This window comes from Oncorhynchus kisutch, linkage group LG14 (genome assembly GCF_002021735.2).
Source record: "Oncorhynchus kisutch isolate 150728-3 linkage group LG14, Okis_V2, whole genome shotgun sequence".
Taxonomy (NCBI): domain Eukaryota; kingdom Metazoa; phylum Chordata; class Actinopteri; order Salmoniformes; family Salmonidae; genus Oncorhynchus; species Oncorhynchus kisutch.
This window is the reverse complement of record NC_034187.2, coordinates 17,987,768-18,005,427: the sequence shown is the minus strand read 5'-3', so window position 1 is coordinate 18,005,427 and position 17,660 is coordinate 17,987,768. Positions and strand designations below refer to the sequence as shown.

At 41.3% G+C, this 17,660-nt stretch overlaps 1 long non-coding RNA gene across 1 annotated transcript in view; it reads right to left on the bottom strand.

The window, feature by feature from the left end:
• Positions 1–840: 840 nt before the first annotated feature.
• The window catches only part of LOC109904232 (uncharacterized), a 19,683-nt gene continuing 2,863 nt past the window's right edge, over positions 841–17,660 (bottom strand). The window contains exon 3 of the long non-coding RNA XR_002257142.2: positions 841–1,023. This is a non-coding gene — a long non-coding RNA (uncharacterized LOC109904232). The remainder of the gene's footprint in view (positions 1,024–17,660) is intronic.

The following is a 17,660-nucleotide window of genomic DNA, read 5'->3' as shown; positions in this document are numbered from 1 at the left end:
CTCAGCCGTCTCGTCGGGCTCCCATCCCAATGACATGAAAGTATATAGATCAACAGAATTCTGTAAGTTTGACCCATTATTTTAGTAGGTAGAGTATTTGAAAAGGAATGGTACTGGTGTTGGAAACAGTATCCCAAGTATGGATTTCCCATGGTATTCCATTCTATCCCAGTCGATGAGATTACACAGGAATAATGGTATTACCATCTCACTGTACAAGTGTCTAATCTTACTGTTGAGCATGACCCCAATGGCAACAAGCAATTTACAGAACTTGATTGTGTGGCATTGTTTTCCAACCGGCGGGCGTCTAGCTTAAGCTGTGGGTGTTGCTAGTTTTCCAATGTTGTCAATAAGAACATAATGCCTGATTCTGAAAGCCCAGATAATCCAGGGAATTGCCTGCCAACTCGACGGCCCAAGTGGAGCGAACTTAACCTAACCTCCGCTTCGCACTAAGCACCCCTGGCTTTACCCTGCTGTGTGGAAGGAAGCACGCTTGGAAGACTGAGCCCTGGTTAATTATGCATTGCTATGTTGGTACTGGATTTATAGAGCATTTATGTGATTGGAAAGCAACAAGAAATAGAGAGAAGGGCCATTTTCCCTGACTGGGGCGCATTTTACTTTGCCCTATTCATTAGATGGCTGAGGGATGGAAGGCTAGGCTATTAGGGGCTGTAGCTAGCTGCGTAGTTAATGAATAACATTCTGATTTTGATTGGTGCTCCTCTAAATGTTTGTCTTGAACGATGACCTTGGAACGACCTCAATCTAGGAACTAGCAAATTTGTCATTATAATAATAACTAGTAGTAGTACTGCTAGAGTCAACCAATCTTTTTATTCTATAGATGAAGTATGACAGTGAAATGAAAGACAAATATGATGCCCATGTTAATGACTTGAATTTCAATATCTTGACAAAACATTCAATGTTGAATAAGACATGTTTTTCTTTTTAAATTATTTTCTTTTTTGTTCAAGGTACCTCTCCTTGGTTTATCCAACTTGATTCTTGCTCCTAGGGAGAAAAGGAGGAAAAATTCAACACTCAAACACAATAATAAGAACATGCATTCTATACTAGTAGGATTGAGAATAATAGCAATAGCTTGTGGCAACAACAATACATTCAATAAAATGGACATATGGACAATATTGCTTTTGTTGTGGCTTATCCAATGCTGCTCATCACAAAAGTACGATATTGTCAGCACCTCTCATCCAGAAAGTAAAACACAATAGCTGGGAAATATTTAGCTGTTGCCAATGGTTACCTCCAACAGTTCAAACAGGGGCAAGTTGGGTTTTCATCCTTCCATTGGTTTCTAGGCAACATAGTTCTGCACTTCAAACTGTACCACTGATAGTCTACAAATAAACATCCTCATTCGCAACTAAACTATATTAATATTATTACGGTAGTTACTATGTGCCGAATATTCTTGGATTGATTATTCAGTATAAATATTATTGATTATAAATATTAGTAAGTATGGTTTTGTCTTGATATGGTAACAACATTGCTAAGTTTAGCAGTTATAAATGTAGTAAGTGTAACAGCTCCATTTGTCAACGTTGTTGAAATTGCCATATCAAGAAATGACTTATCAATATTGTATGTCATTGTCCATACTACATACAAAGTCTGTTAACATCTAAGGGTTACTACTGTACTCTGTGGGAAAATGAAAACACATTTGCAAAGCTGAAAATCTCCCTACAAAAAGGCACTGTAGTGAGTGCAACAGTTCTAACAGTCTTATGTCATTATGACATAACAAAATAACAACTACAGCAGAGGTTTGAGATCAGCTTTATTTCTGGCACAGACAATTCATCCTTTTTCCCACAGTTTGATATCAAACTATGTTCTTGAAGAAATATTCCACTGTGCGCCAAGATAAAAACTAAGGGAGGACTCCTGAAACAAAGGCTGTGCCACGGTTCCATCAAACATTGATGTCTAGTGCTAGCCGTCCCACTCGAGATCCTGGTTTGAGTCCAGGCTCGGAAGACCCATGGGGCGGCGCACAATTGGCTCAGCGTCTTCCGGGTTAGTGGAGGGTTTGTACCCGGCCGGAATGTCCTTGTCCCATCGCACTCTAGCGACTCCTGTGGCAGGCCGGGCGTATGCATGCTGACACAGTGGCCAGGTGTACGGTGTTTCCTCCGACACATTGGTGTGGCTGGCTACCAGGTTAAGCAAGCATTGTGTCAAGCAGTGTGACTTGGCTGGGTCGTGTTTCGGAGGACGCACAACTCTCAACGTTCGCCTCTCCCGAGTCAGTGTTGCAGTGATGGAACAAGACTGTAACTACCAATTGGATACCACGAAATTGGGGGAAAAAAATTATGCGCTACAATAACTATATTTTTTACATCTCGGCTACAGTTTGCTTGTTGTATAAACATACAAATTCTTACCTCAAAACAGAAAATCAACATTGGGCAGAATATTTATACCACCAGATAGTCCTGTCTAGCTACATGATTCGCTGTGGTGCAGGAAGGATTTTAACCCAATAAAGCTTAATCAACGGTGATAGGCCATGCCAGCTCAAGGGCAGGCCATATGCTGATCTCCTTGTGGATTTCGATTAAGGGGCTCAATGCTCACATGGGTCACGACACTGAACCAAAGGGGGTTTAACCAGGAGCACATGGCAGCCGAGAGTTGGGTTAAGCAGGGGGCCTGCAGTACAGTGGGGTCACAAGGTCATGATTAATGTGTAGGCTGTCAAAAGAGGGTGTCTGCTTAGCACAAGCAGACCCAATGGTAAGCCAACCGAACCGACCCACATCACCCATACAACTGATGACGAGAAAAAATACGACTGGACGATTGTAGTGCGTCTGTGGATGACTGTCACTTATGATGAATGATAAGCGCTCATGCTTGCGGATAGATTATTAACGACAGTGTAATATATCAAATCAAATATATTTTATCACATGCACCAAATACAACAGGTGTAGACATTCATATAAAATGATTAATATGATTTTTTTGCAGAAAAAAAAGGAAATAGTAACAATAAAATAACAATAACGAGGATATATACAAGGAGCACATGTACTGAGTCAATGTGCAGGAATATGAGGTAGTTGAGGTAATTGACATTATATGTGCATGTAGGTAAGGGTAAAAGTGACTAATAAGGGTAAACAAACAGAGTAGCAGGAGAGTTAAAACGGCAAGCTTCAATCAGGTGATTCTAGCAATCCCTTCCAGGTTAGTTCTAGTTGGGCAGCTTAGTCTCCCATTCTGAGGACTCCCACTTTTGTTAGGTCACGCCAAATACTTATCATCACATCTCCTTCTGCCTATCAGTGGCCTTGATTCCCGCGACTTCAGTTTCAGTTAGTCTATGACCCCAACACACTTTGTGGTCAGGAACGTGCTTTCCACATCCTGATGAGCACATCCACAGTTTTCCCTCCTGCTGAACTTTTCCTCCTGTGGACTGAATCCCTGTATGTCTGATGTTTAATTGTGCATCTAAATGACCACATAGTTAATGCCAGTTCTCACTGAACATGATTCTCAGTTATCTGAACCATGAATAGTCAGATTTGTGTGTGATGTGAACATCTTCCATTTAACTCCCCTTAACCTGGACATCCGCCTCATCCTTGTTCTGACCGGACATTCTGTAGTGGTTACTACCGGTCTTAAGCCAGCACTTAAGATTTCTTATTACATTCATGGTCCTTCGATTCTCTACAACCATAACCCTATTTTTCAAGCAGCATATGGAAAGAATGTGAAAGTGTAGGAGTAGGGCTGGGTGGTATACTGGTATTGATGCACAGACCGGTTTGGGTTTTTACTTTAACTTCTTAACGGTATTTGAATATTTGGGTTTGTTAAATGTGATATGCCATGTGTAATGTACATTTTGGTAGTTTACTTGAGTCATCCCTCTCCACTCTCTATCCATGCCGCTTTCGACAGACCTAGCCCCAACTCATGCCACTGAATTTGCATTTGCTGTTCCTCAACCACGAGAAACTTGCGTTCAGTCTGCATGGTCAATGCAGCATATGCAACCTTGATGACAATGATGCAGCTACCACTTTTCCAAATATAAATCCACAAGTGTTCAATAATTAAACTTTGTTTGTGTTTCTTACATCTGCAAACAGCTAATTTGTATTTCCTTAACAAGTTTTAGTTCAACCGTGTTAGCCGCTAATTAGCTAGCTAATAAATGTACTGAGTCAGATCAAATGTAGCTAGCTAATACAGCTCGATACCAGTGATGGTGTAGGCCTAAATCAGCATGTTGCTTGTGTAACAGTATCTTCTAACAAAGAGGAATAGGCGAAGCATGAATATGTTGCCTACATGGGCTGCCTTTCAAACGCATAAAAGACACACCCTCCTCCACTTACCCACACCTTATGCCCTTGGGGGAATCCCTGTTGCCATCTTTGCTGCAGCCACAATTAGCCAAGCAAGGGATGTTGGCAAAGTATGCCCTTCAGCCCCCATTTATGATCGAGTTTGCGAGTGTACAATACTGTTCACTCCGGGGCCTGAAACACCTTATAATTCAATTTGGGATGATTGTACATCCGCTAAGAAAAGTCTTCCAAAACTTAAAACCAACATCAATATGGAGAAGTCAACATAAGTGTAAGTAAAAATGTATGTAAATAAGTTTGAAATTGTGCTACTAATACACATGACGGCTCAGACACGTATTGTAAAAGTAATTATGTTTTTGTTTGGTTAGCTTTTGGAAACGTTAGCTAGTGCATACAACTTTCCCTGACATCACACTCAATTTACCTGATATCGTCATATGACTAAAATTTGACGTCTTCGGATGCATTGTGTCTTCTAGCAAAGATATGAAATGCAATCATAATTGACTGAAGCGCACATAAACACACAACAGCTACCGGTGGTTCCATGATAACAGAAAACCCAACCATGGGACAAACGAGTGACAAAATTAATTCACTCTTCCCTCGCCCTGCAAGTGTCAACTCATCATACATCATTAGAAGTGTCACTTGGAGGTGCCCCGGCACCTGTGGCTTTTATGCGTTTGGAATGCAGCCATGAAGAAAAATGTAATGCAGCCAAACGTTATCTGGTCCCCTAGAAAACACTGACCAACATTATGGTTCCTACCCTGTAGCAATAACTTCTCCCTGGCATGTCAAACAACAAAAAGCTCACTATGATTTATATTAGAACTATATAATTAGAATAAACATATTTCCATGATTCCAAAAGTTCACCCAAGTGTTTTGATCTAAAATCAAAGTCAAATCGCAATCTCAACTTATTTGGATAAAAATACAGCAGAGAATTTTTTGCCAATATCATGCAGCCCTACATGGCATTATGGAAATTACCTCAAATGAGTGCAGGAAATGCAGAAATAGATGAAAATGTAGGAAAACATTTTTGGTTGAAGTTTAATTATTGTATTATTATTGTATTATTGAAAAACATAAAATAATGTCAAACACCAAAAATGTAATAAAAAAAAATAGAGAGATATAATATGTTTGCCATATCGCCCAGCCCTATGTGGGTGTGTGTGGCATCAATATGCATGTGTGTTTGTGTGAGTATGTAGAGTGAGAGTGGGTGTATGTTGCAGTAACAGTGTAGTATGTGTGAGTATGTGGGTCCGGTCACTGTGCATAGAGCCAGTACAAGAGAGTCAGTGCAAAAAAAAGCATATAGTTTGGGTAGCCTTTTGATTAACTGCTAATGGCTTGGGGGTAGAAGCTGTTCAGGAGCCTTTTGGTCCCAGACTTGGCGCTCCGATACCGCTTGACATGCAGCAGCAGAGAGAACAGTCTATGACTTGGGTGGCTGGAGTCTTTGACAACTTTTAGGGACTTCCTCTGACACCGACTGGTATAGAGGTCCTAGATGGCAGGGAGCTCAGCCCAGTGACGTACTGGGCCATAGGCACTACCCTCTGTAGCTCCTTGCGGTCAGATGCCAAGCAGTTGCCAAACCAAGTGCTGAAATAGTATAGAGAAATGACCCCTATGACTCAGACTAAACAACTAATCCAATTGGCCAATCCAGACAGTTCTTAACTGACTTGCCTAGTTAAATAAAAAATACACAGGTCATTTTTTGTTGTTTTATAGCCAATTTCCTACAATTCTGCATTTTGCCATGAGGCTAAGATCAAATGTAGCAGTTTTAAAGCAAATGTCCTACATTTCTACACATTTTTCAATGGCTTATGACGTGTTCATATGCTATTTGGGGGCACCCCGATCTCCCCGACGCAAGGGCCCTGCGTTCCAGGTTGGTAAGCCAGCCCTGATACTACAGACAGTCCCACAGCTGCTGTCTATCCAGCATGATAGGACTGGGAATGTTATGTCTTTTGAGGGACTATATATGTCAAATGCAGAGTAAATTTAAGAAGCACTTTACAATAGCCCTCAGCCTTTTCTGGGGAAATAGTGTATTGTGTGCATTATTTAATAATGTAATGCAATGTGAGCATGAAGTTACAGTATATGTAACAGATACATTCTAATGTTGAAAAGTACCCTCAGATTAAATTCAGGTTTGTAGCATTGTCTTCTCCCTATATGTTACAGTAAATGTATAGCAAGTTATGCCTTCTCCCAGAGGCTCCGACCCACTGCCGTTCATTCTAGCTCTATACGAGAGCTTATCTATTTTTTCACCATGCATGCTGTTAAATTAATTATATTTGAACTATGACACCTTAAACATTGACAATAATAAATTGTCTTCGAATATTAATTTACAGTCCTTAAAGTGTTTCACTCCTTTCTCTTTGGGGATTGCACAGGTGTTAACACGTATGGCTAATTGACAAGCTGAACCAATTAAGGCTTGGCATAAATGAATAGTAGCCTAATACATTATTCTAATAACTCTGCTATACCTACAGAGCTGCATATGGCATGTGCATGGAGCCACAACAATTATCTGCATTTAAAAACTATTTATTTACCTACTCATTGTCTGAATAAGATTTTCTGTATATTTACTAACTTCGAATAACTTCTATCTGCCATAACAAGGGCAACTGTTATCATAATTCTTCACTGCCAGGAGGACCTAGTCTTAGTGATTGTTACTTCAATAAATATTTTCACACCATTGTGCCAACCAGAACCGTACGGTGTTGGCTCAGGTATTTTATTTCCAGCATAGTTCCAGCAACTATGGTGAATGCGCAACTAGGCCAGCACAGTAAAGCTTAGCTTGGCTTTCTTCAGCTTGGCTCAGTATGGTGAAAGGGCATTACAGTCCTGTCTGTCTCCAAGCCTGAACCTGTCAACCCCCAAACCCACCAATCCCAGCTCAACTCCTCCCTCGGCCTGGCCCGGAGCAGTTGCTATGAAACAATCTTGCATAATTCATTTACCAAGCTGCATGCAAATATGTGGACAATTAACCCCCTTTGTTTGCATAATAAATGTAGATATTTAATGGGAGCTCATCTGCACGCACGCTGCTGGCAGGAACAACACAAAGCAGTGGTATTGTGAGAGAGGCAGAACACACACCCCATGTCCATCCTCTCCCTGCAATCATTCCCCCCAATACCTGATGTTATAGATGCGCCAGATAGACTGAATTAGCCCTAGCACTGCCACACTACTGTAATTACAACCCTGCATGATGCACCAAGAGGCCCATTGATGTGCAGATGAAGATGGCCTGTGTGTGTTGCTCTGAAAGAACCCATGTTTTGGTTGTGCTCCATCAAAAGAACAGCTGGGTTGCCATTTTCTCTCAAATTAGATTTCCACTGAAGCACTGTGCTGTAAAATTCAAAGGCACATTATCAAAGTTGTTCCCCTTTCATTTATTATAAAGAAGAGGCATGAGGGCAGAGTGACAACTAAATCTAGAGCGATTCAAATTTGGCAAAAGGAGGGAAAAGCTATATCCTCTATTATAAATTTGAAAGGTTGAAAAGGTAAATGGTGGCTTTTATAAGTTCTGTCATACACAAAACAGCTGGTATGACTTTGGGGATTTGGATCTGAAAATTATATTAACTAGTACATATCTGGGTAAACGATTCAAAAATGTAAAACCTACTGCTAACATATTCAACTGCTATACTTCAATGTGTGTGGAAAAAAAACACCAACTGATTAATTGCCAAACTAACCAAGCATTTCTCCAGTCTTCTCAATTGAGATGACATACTTGAATAAATCCCACCTTCTCAAACCAACAGAAAAAAAATAACAAAAAATCCAAAATAGAGGAAATGTTGAAAAATAATAATAATAATAATAATAGTTAGTTAAAGCTCAGGTAAAGTTATTACCTCTGTGCAGTATCCTGGGCTTTCAGTAGTCTGTGTAGCTCCTCTCCCTCTGTTTGTTTTCATATGGCAGTTAAAAAAATATAGATATATACATAAAAAAAAAAAAAGAGGGTGTTACTCCTTTGTGGGGAAACAGTGGTCAGTGATACCCCTGCCATCACGTGGAGAGACACTGGAGATCCCAAACATAGGCTCCACCCTCTTTGCAACTCAGTGCCCTGAGGATGACATGCAGAGTTAAGGTTGAGGGATAGGGGAGAGCAAGCAAAGCTCAACTCCCCTGAAACCTCACTGCTATCAGGACATCCCCAGTCCCAACCCTGTCATCCAATCAGAACAGTCATAACATGCCAGTAATAAACAGAACACTGGATATGTAGAATACTTCCTCACATACAACCATAAGACAGTAATCTACCTAATGCTGCATATGTGTAGCATACTCCCTCACGTCCAATCAGAACAGGGCTCTACAGTGCAACCCTTTTACTCACATACATGCCTAAATATTTTGCTATGTGACCCAGAATTTTATTTGGGAGTATCAGTGCGCCTAGAAAAATTAAAGGATTTGAGCGTTTTGTATTACATCAAATACATCCTACATTTCTGTGTGCTCACCTACGTGCTCCTTTAAAAAAAAAAATGTTTTTAAAGAAAAAGAGTCCTGCATAATATAGTCTTCTACGCTATACTGGTTGTGTCTCTAATTACTTATTTATTACATAAAAACGATGAAATAACACATATGGAATCATGTAGGAACCAACAAAAAAAAGTTGAACAAATCTAAATAGATTTTTTGATTCTTCAAAGTAGCCACCCTCTGCCTTAATGACAGCTTTGCACACTCTTGGCATTCTCTCAAACAACTTCATGAGGTAGTCACCTGGAATGCATTTCCAGTAGTCTTGAAAAAGAGTTCCCACATATGCTGAGCACTTGTTGGCTGCTTTTCCTCATCTCTTCTCTCTCCCAAACCATCTCAATTGGGTTGAGGTCGGGTAATTGTGGAGGCCAGGTCATCTAATGCAGCACTCAGTCACTCTCCTTCTTGGTCAAATAGCCCTTACACAATCTGGAGGTGTGTTTTGGGTCATTGTCCTGTTGAAAAACAAATGATAGTCCCATTAAGCGCAAACCAGATGGGATGGCGTATCGCTGCAGAATGCTGTGGTAGCCATACTGGTTAAGTGTGCCATGAATTCTAAATAAATCAGAGTTTCACCAGCAAAGCAACCCCACACCATCACACCACCTCCATGCTTCACGGTGGGAACCACACATGTAAAGATTATCCGTTCACCTACTCCGTGTCTTACAAAGACATGGCGGTTGGAACCAAAGACATCAAATTTGGACTCATCAGACCAAAAAGACAGATTTCCAACGGTCTAATGTTCATTGCTCGTGTTTCTTGGCCCAAGCAAGTCCCTTCTTATTGGTGTACTTTAATAGTGTTTTTTTGTTGTTGCAGCAATTCGACCAGGGAAGCCTGATTCAAGCAGTCTCCTCTGAACAGTTGATGTTGAGATGTGTCTGTTACTTGAACCCTGGGGGCTCCAATTTATTTGGGCTGCAATCTGCGGTGCAGTTAACTGTGGGTATTCCTTTACTGCGGTGGTCCTCATGAGAGGCAGTTTCATCATAGCGCTTGATGGTTGTGACTGCACTTGAAGAAACTTTCAAAGTTCTTGAAATGTTGCAGATTTACTGACCTTCAAGTCTTAAAGTAATGATGGACTGTCATTTCTCTTTACTTATTTGAGCTGTTCTTGCAACAATATGGACCTGGTATTTGACCAAATAGCGCTATATTCTGTATACCACCCCAACCTTGTCACAACACAACTGATTGACTCAAAAGCATTAAGGAGGAAATAAATTCCCCCAATGAACTTAAGGCACACCTGTTAATTGAAATGCATTCCAATGGACTACCTCAAGAAGCTGTTTGAGAGAATGCCAAGAGTGTGCATAGCTGTCATCAAGGCAAAGGGTGCCTAGTTTGAAGAATCTCAAATATAAAATATATTTTGGTTTGTTTAACACTCTTTTGGTGACTACACGATTCCTTAGGTGTTATTTCATAGTTTTGATGTCTTCACTATTACTCTACAATGTAGAAAATAGTTAAAATAAAGAAAAACCCTCAAATGAGCAGGTGTGGCAAAACTTTTGACTGGTACTGTATATCTGTGGAGAGGATTTTACAGCCTTTTAGCCAACACTTTCTCTTTGATCAGTCTTCATATTTTCCTTTTCGGCTACTGTGACAATAAATGCCCACCTCATGAAGTGGTAAATATATAATATGTATATGAAACACAAAACACTGAGTTTTGGGAACAATTATCAAAATGTGTTACTGTTATTCAAACAATGCTACCTTACCATCTTGTGATTAACTACAGGTATAGACACATATGCTTTTTGACAGAAACCGTAGACAGGTTGTAATAAGAGTAGAGTTCTGAAAGGAAAGGAGAGTCAAACAGTGTGACTTCCTAAAGCCTAGTGTGATTTGGATTTATTCAGTGGAACGAGAGACAGCAAGAAAGTAAGGGACCTGGTGTATCAGGGCTCAGAGCCTTTTCAAATGTCTGATTAGCAGTCAATTGTATAACTCTAAAGACAACTCAAATTTCGTTGAGGGGATCAGGAGGCAGGCAGGGCTGGAGGGATGACATGGTGACCCTAGTGAGCCGAGAACTGATAGACTTTGGGTCAAAGGGACAGAATTATTTGGGTTGTATAGACAGCAATTTCCTCAAGCCACATGAGATATTACAAGCTGTTACAAATGGCACAGGGAATCCATGTGAGAGTGTTCAAAGTCAAATTTATATTTTACACCGAAATCCCAATATTGAAAGCTCCAACTAACTAGGGACCAAATCATTTTATTTGACTCCTTTCGAAGGGAAGGGCTGTTCCTCAGTCTCAGCATTGCCTTCAATTTCAGGGTCTGGTTGAGGTCCCAGCTCTAACATAGCATGATAATCATGTCGGATTCCTCCTCGCTTTATTTCAGACAAGTTGGATCTCGGGTTACGGTTGGTCATATGACAGTCATGTCACTGTCACTCATCAAACATGGTTGAAGTTAATGAAGGGTTTGACGTCTCCTGTGTATGCTCTTCCATTTGGCCCATAAAAAGTGCATTTCAGTGAGCTATGCCTATATAGGCCACTGTACTGTATGTGTATATGAGGGGAACCCTGTGTCCATGCAAGCTCGCAAACAGACTTGAATAGATTATGGAAGAACATGTATCCCAATCTATGAATCAATAGTCAACACAAGGATTTGTTTTAAGACAGTCATACCATGGATCATGTAGCTATTTGATTTTTAGGACACTTTTAGGCATTTACAAAATATTACATTTGGCCTTTCCTACTGTAGCCCATAGAAATGCATTGATTAACATTCATAAATGGCAAAAAATGGCAAAAAAATAAATCACAACGGATAAGGTTTTGAAGTGTCTGTCGTATATACACTGCTCAAAAAAATAAAGGGAACACTAAAATAACACATCCTAGATCTGAATGAATTAAATATTCTTATTAAATACTTTTTTCTTTGCATAGTTGAATGTGCGGACAACAAAATCACACAAAAATTATCAATGGAAATCAAATTGATCAACCCATGGAGGTCTGGATTTGGAGTCACACTCAAAATTAAAGTGGAAAACCACACTACAGGCTGATCCAACATTGATGGAATGTCCTTAAAACAAGTCAAAATGAGGCTCAGTAGTGTGTGTGGCCTCCACGTGCCTGTATGACCTTCCTACAACGCCTGGGCATGCTCCCAGATGTTCTCAATTGGATTCAGGTCTGGGGAACGGGCAGTCCATAGCATCAATGCCTTCCTATTGCAGGAACTGCTGACACACTCCAGCCACATGAGGTCTAGCATTGTCTTGCATTAGGAGGAACCCAGGGCCAACCGCACCAGCATATGGTCTCACAAGGGGTCTGAGGATCTCATCTCAGTACCTAATGGCAGTCAGGCTATCTCCGGCGAGCACATGGAGGGCTGTGCGGCCCCCCAAAGAAATGCCACCCCACACCATGACTGACCCACCACCAAACCGGTCATGCTGGAGGATGTTGCAGGCAGCAGAACGTTCTCCACGGCGTCTCCAGACTCGGTCACGTCTGTCACATGTGCTCAGTGTGAACCAGCTTTCATCTGTGAAGAGCACAGGGCGCCAGTGGCGAATTTGCCAATCTTGGTGTTCTCTGGCAAATGCCAAACGTCCTGCATGGTGTTGGGCTGTAAGCACAACCCCCACCTGTGGACGTCGGGCCCTCATACCACCCTCATGGAGTCCGTTTCTGACCGTTTGAGCAGACATGCACATTTGTGGCCTGCTGGAGGTCATTTTGCAGGGCTCTGGCAGTGTTCCTCCTGCTCCTCCTTGCACAAAGGCGGAGGTGGCGGTCCTGCTGCTGGGTTGATGCCCTCCTCCACGTCTCCGGATGTACTGGCCTGTCTCCTGGTAGCGCCTCCATGCTCTGGACACTACGCTGACAGATACAGCAAACCTTCTTGCCACAGCTCACATTGATGTGCCATCCTGGATGAGCTGCACTACCTGAGCCACTTGTGTGGGTTGTAGACTCCGTCTCATGCTACCATTAGAGTGAAAGCACAGCCAACATTCAAAAGTGACCAAAACATCAGCCAGGAAGCATTGGAACTGAGAAGTGGTCTGTGGTCACCACCTGCAGAACCACTCCTTTACTGGGGGTGTCTTGCTAATTGCCTATAATTTCCACCTGTTGTCTATTCCATTTGCACACATCATGTGAAATTTATTGTCAATCAGTGTTGCTTCCTAAGTGGACAATTTGATTTCACAGAAGTGTGATTGACTTGGAGTTACATTGTGTTGTTTAAGTGTTCCCTTTATTTTTTTTGAGCAGTGTATATCTAGGAGAAAAGAAAGCTCAGGATATATACAGAGCCTTCTTTAAATATTTAGACACCTGGACTTTTTCCATATTTTATTACGTTATAGCCTTATTCTAAAATGGATAGGATTGTGTCAAGGCACATTTTTGGGAAACATTTCTGCAGCATTGAAGGTCTTCAAGAACACAGATCTCTAGAGTTCCTCTGCGGAGATGGGAGAACCTTCCAGAAGGACAACCATCTCTGTCGCACTTCACCAAACAGGCCTTTATACTAGCGACCAGACAGAAGCCACTCTTCAGTAAAAGGCACATGACAGCACGCTTGGAGTTTTCCAAAAGGCACCTAAAGACTCTCAGACCATGAGAAACAAGATTATCTGGTCTGATGAAACCAAGATCGAACTCTTAGGCTTGAATGCCAAGCCTCACAACTGGAGGAAACCTGGCACCATCCCTACGGTGAAGCATGGTGGCAGCATCATGCTGTGGGGATGTTCTTCAGCGGCAGGGACTGGGAGACTAGTCAGGATTTAGGGAAAGATGAACGGAGCAAAGTACAGAGATCCTTGATGAAAACCTGCTCCAGAGTACCCAGGACCTCAGACTGGGGTGAAGGTTCACCTTCCATCAGGACAACGACCCCAAGCACACTGCTAAGACATGGCAGGAGTGGCTTCGGGACAAGTCTCTAAATGTCCTTGAGTGGCTCAGCCAGAGCCCTGAATTGAACCTGATCGAACATCTCTGGAGAGACCTGGAAAAAGCTGTGCAGCAACGCTCCCCATCCAACCTAACAGAGGATGAGAGCATCTGCAGAGAAGTATGGGAGAAACTCCCCAAATACAGGTGTGCCAAGCTTGTAGAGTCATTTCCAAGAAGACTCGATGCTGTAATCACTGCCAAAAGGTGCATCAACAAAGTACTGAGTAAAGGGTCTGAATACTTATGTAAATGTGATATTTCTGATTTTTAAATAAGCAAACACTTCTAAAAACCTGTTTTTGCTTTGTCTTTACGGACTATTGTGTGTAGATGAGGGGGGAAACAATTTCATCAATTTTAGAATAAGGCTGTAATGTAACAAAATGTGCAAAAATTCAAGGGGTCAGACTACTTTTTATTACACACATTTAACCCCTTTTTTGGGGAGGCACAAAACTACCTCCATGCAAGTTGTAGAGCAAAACACCACAGATTGTGAGAATTTCATATTTCCATAGAGTGGTCATATTAGTTTGTAGGCCAAACCAGTCAGATGTTAGATGTTTTCCATGAGAACACTGATTTTCGGGATATCTCAGGGTCTGAGAAACACCGCTGTAGCTTGGTGACCTTCCACCGCAGATGCGGAAGGCTGCCATAGGCGAAGGTGGTGGATTGAGACGCAGCCCATGCAAAATAAAACAATATCTCAAGCTTAAACTGATGGATTTTGATGGGGATTTTTTTTTTTTTTACTTAGTTTGACACACCAATAGACTCTAGGGGGTTTTAATAGGGTGATGGGCCACCACAAGAACAGCTTCAATGCACCTTGGCATAGATTCTACAAGTTTCTGGAACTCTATTGGAGGGATCCAACATCATTCATTCACGAGATATTCCATAATTGTGTGTATTTTTGATGGTGGTGGAAAACGCTGTCTCAGGCACCACTTCAGAATCTCCCATAAGTGTTCAATTGGGTTGAGATCTGGTGACTGACACACACACACACACACACTTTAAACCCCCTATGCTCCTTTGAGATGCATCTTTCAAGTCACTGAGGTCCCTTCTTCTAGCCAGGGTAGCCAAAATAATGGGCAACTGGGTATTTTCATACATGACCCTAAGCATGATGGGATGTTAACTGCTTAATCAACTCAGGAACCACACCTGCTTTCAATATACTTTGCATCCCTCATTTACTCAAGTGTTCCCTTTATTTTGGCAGTTACATGTGTGTTGACTATTTGGCCTTTATTTTGGCAGTTACATGTGTGTTGACTATTTGGCCATCGTTATGTAAACAGTCATTGTGCTTAGGTCTTATAAACACTTCTGCACATTAGTTGCATGCACATGTGAACAATGTAGCCCGTTATTATATCGAAATGCTGAACAGTGTTACAGTACCATGATTGGACAGGTAAGATCACATCAAGTAAACATTTTTATCTGAATAAATGTGTATATCATAGAAAATCTATTGAATCCTTCAAACAAAAGAGAAACCATGAAACTTTCCAGTGCACAACCAACCCCCTCCTCCTCCTCCTCTCTGCAGGCAGCATTGTATTTTGTCAGTCCAATACAACAAAATGGTCTTGTCATATAAAAGGTGTTTTGCTGTGAGACAGAAGCTAGTGAAAAATCACAGGAAGCCAACAGAGGACAGATGTGCAATTATACTATTTTTACTGCCAGGAGCACAGTATGTGAGAGGGGAATTAGCATCACACCTGTGTATAATTGGCTAAATTAGATTGTATAATGCCAGCTCTGAATAGTGGTGGACTTCAGGGGGAGGTGTGTGCAATGTTAGAAATCCAGGGTGTTGTTTAGACTCCCTTAGGAAACTTTTCAGGGGAGGAGAGTAACGGTCTGTAATCTTGAGGCTCGGGGCAAAGGAACACTTGTGTGTCCTCACAGTGGTGTTGACAAACAAGGTAAATCAGTTCAGTTAGCCGTACAGTAATGCTCATGTTACACGTCAGAGGGAGAGAGGCTATATAGTTCAGTGTTTGAGACGCCTAAACTGAGTCTCATTACAATATACCATGCCTCGCTTCCCAATTAAATGAATCAGACTATGCATAGTCCTCCTGTAGAATATTGTCATGGATTCATGGCATGTTCTAGTTACTGTGTAGGGTGGCTACTGTACATCATCTGGTCAATGCAATAGGTGAAAAACTGAAGGAGGGACAGGGAGATCATTATAGTATTATCTTATATTAGAATGGGACATACATACTTTACTTATGGAGGTGCAATGTGCCAGACGATGGCATGCCATAGTTCTCTGTTGTTCATGACAGCTGGTAGGTCCTCTGTTCTGAGACCAGTGTTTTGGCAGATGTTGCCCATGTTTCATGTGGTCATCCTGGAGGTCTTCTCCTATCAGGGTACCCACAGTGCGAGACTGCTGGTGGCCAGCTGGGAATGGGACATGACAGGGAAACTTGGACATATCTCTGACTTTCCTCAGCTACATTTTGTTCAAGTGATGTTTATGAATTTGCAAAAGATCAATCTTGCCAAAGATCATTTCTTGGTCCATGATTTTCTTAATTCTGATCAAATCTCTGATTATGCACACCCAAAAATAACACTTTCAGAAACTTAACCCACCCTATTTTATAATGACAAAGAGAATTGTGAAAAGAGGATATTCTGATACAGTATTCCAGTTTAACATTTGTCAAACATCCTTAAAAAAAACGAATGGACCTTGACACTTTCAAAAGCCTGAAATAAAACGATCAAAAGGAATGTATTGTCTATTAGCGCCATCTATTGGTGCAGTGAGACCAAAACTTTTGGCGATACGGAGTTAATAATTTCTGTCCACCAGATGCAGAACATAGCCTTATGTATGAAAATACAATTAATTTAATCATGAAGACGTTATGGAGCTTTATAAAGCAATGTATTCTTAAAGCATAGACCATTTTTGTTTTATGTAACCTGGTGGCCCCAGATACGGTTTTGTTATTTAATCATATGCTCTAATTGAATTCAATATTTCCCTTGACATGTGCACCACATCAATACTTTTCCACAGTACAAGAGTTCCCAGTACCAGTATTTCAGACAAAAATGTTTACCTGAATAAACCTATATAAAAAGACCAGAGTACGCCTGTGAATCAAGTATACTTAGAACATTGTATATTCTAGATAGAAAGTCATAGGGCCTATGTCTCCGTTTGTTTTGTTGCTTCAGGGCCGGCTTAGGGACCCTATTTATTTTTATGAACTCAGTCAGGGTGTCAACTTACTGTTGAGAGTTGGAAAAGTAGAATACACAAGGTGCAACTTTGAAATTTGGTTGTGCATCAGCAATTTTTCTGTTATGTCAGTCACTCAATTAGCCATGTTAGCTAACAATTTTTAGATTGGTAAGTCGGTAAATTAGCTGGCTAGACTATCTAAATCATGGCCAAATACCAACAAGGCACATGCCCAGGGGCCCTGAACTCCACGGGACCCCCATTGAATTTGTTAGTCACTCAGATATCATTAACATGGCATACGTCATGGCAATATGGTTAGAATTGCAGGAAAATCACTTTAAAACTGAAACAATTTCTCCACCCCATGGCAAAATGGGGGGAGGGGGGGGGGGGGGGCACTAAAATGTTTTGCCTGCGAGGAGGGGGGGGAAGCCCCCCAGCGAAATCTTGCTTATGGCCCCAAAAGACTAG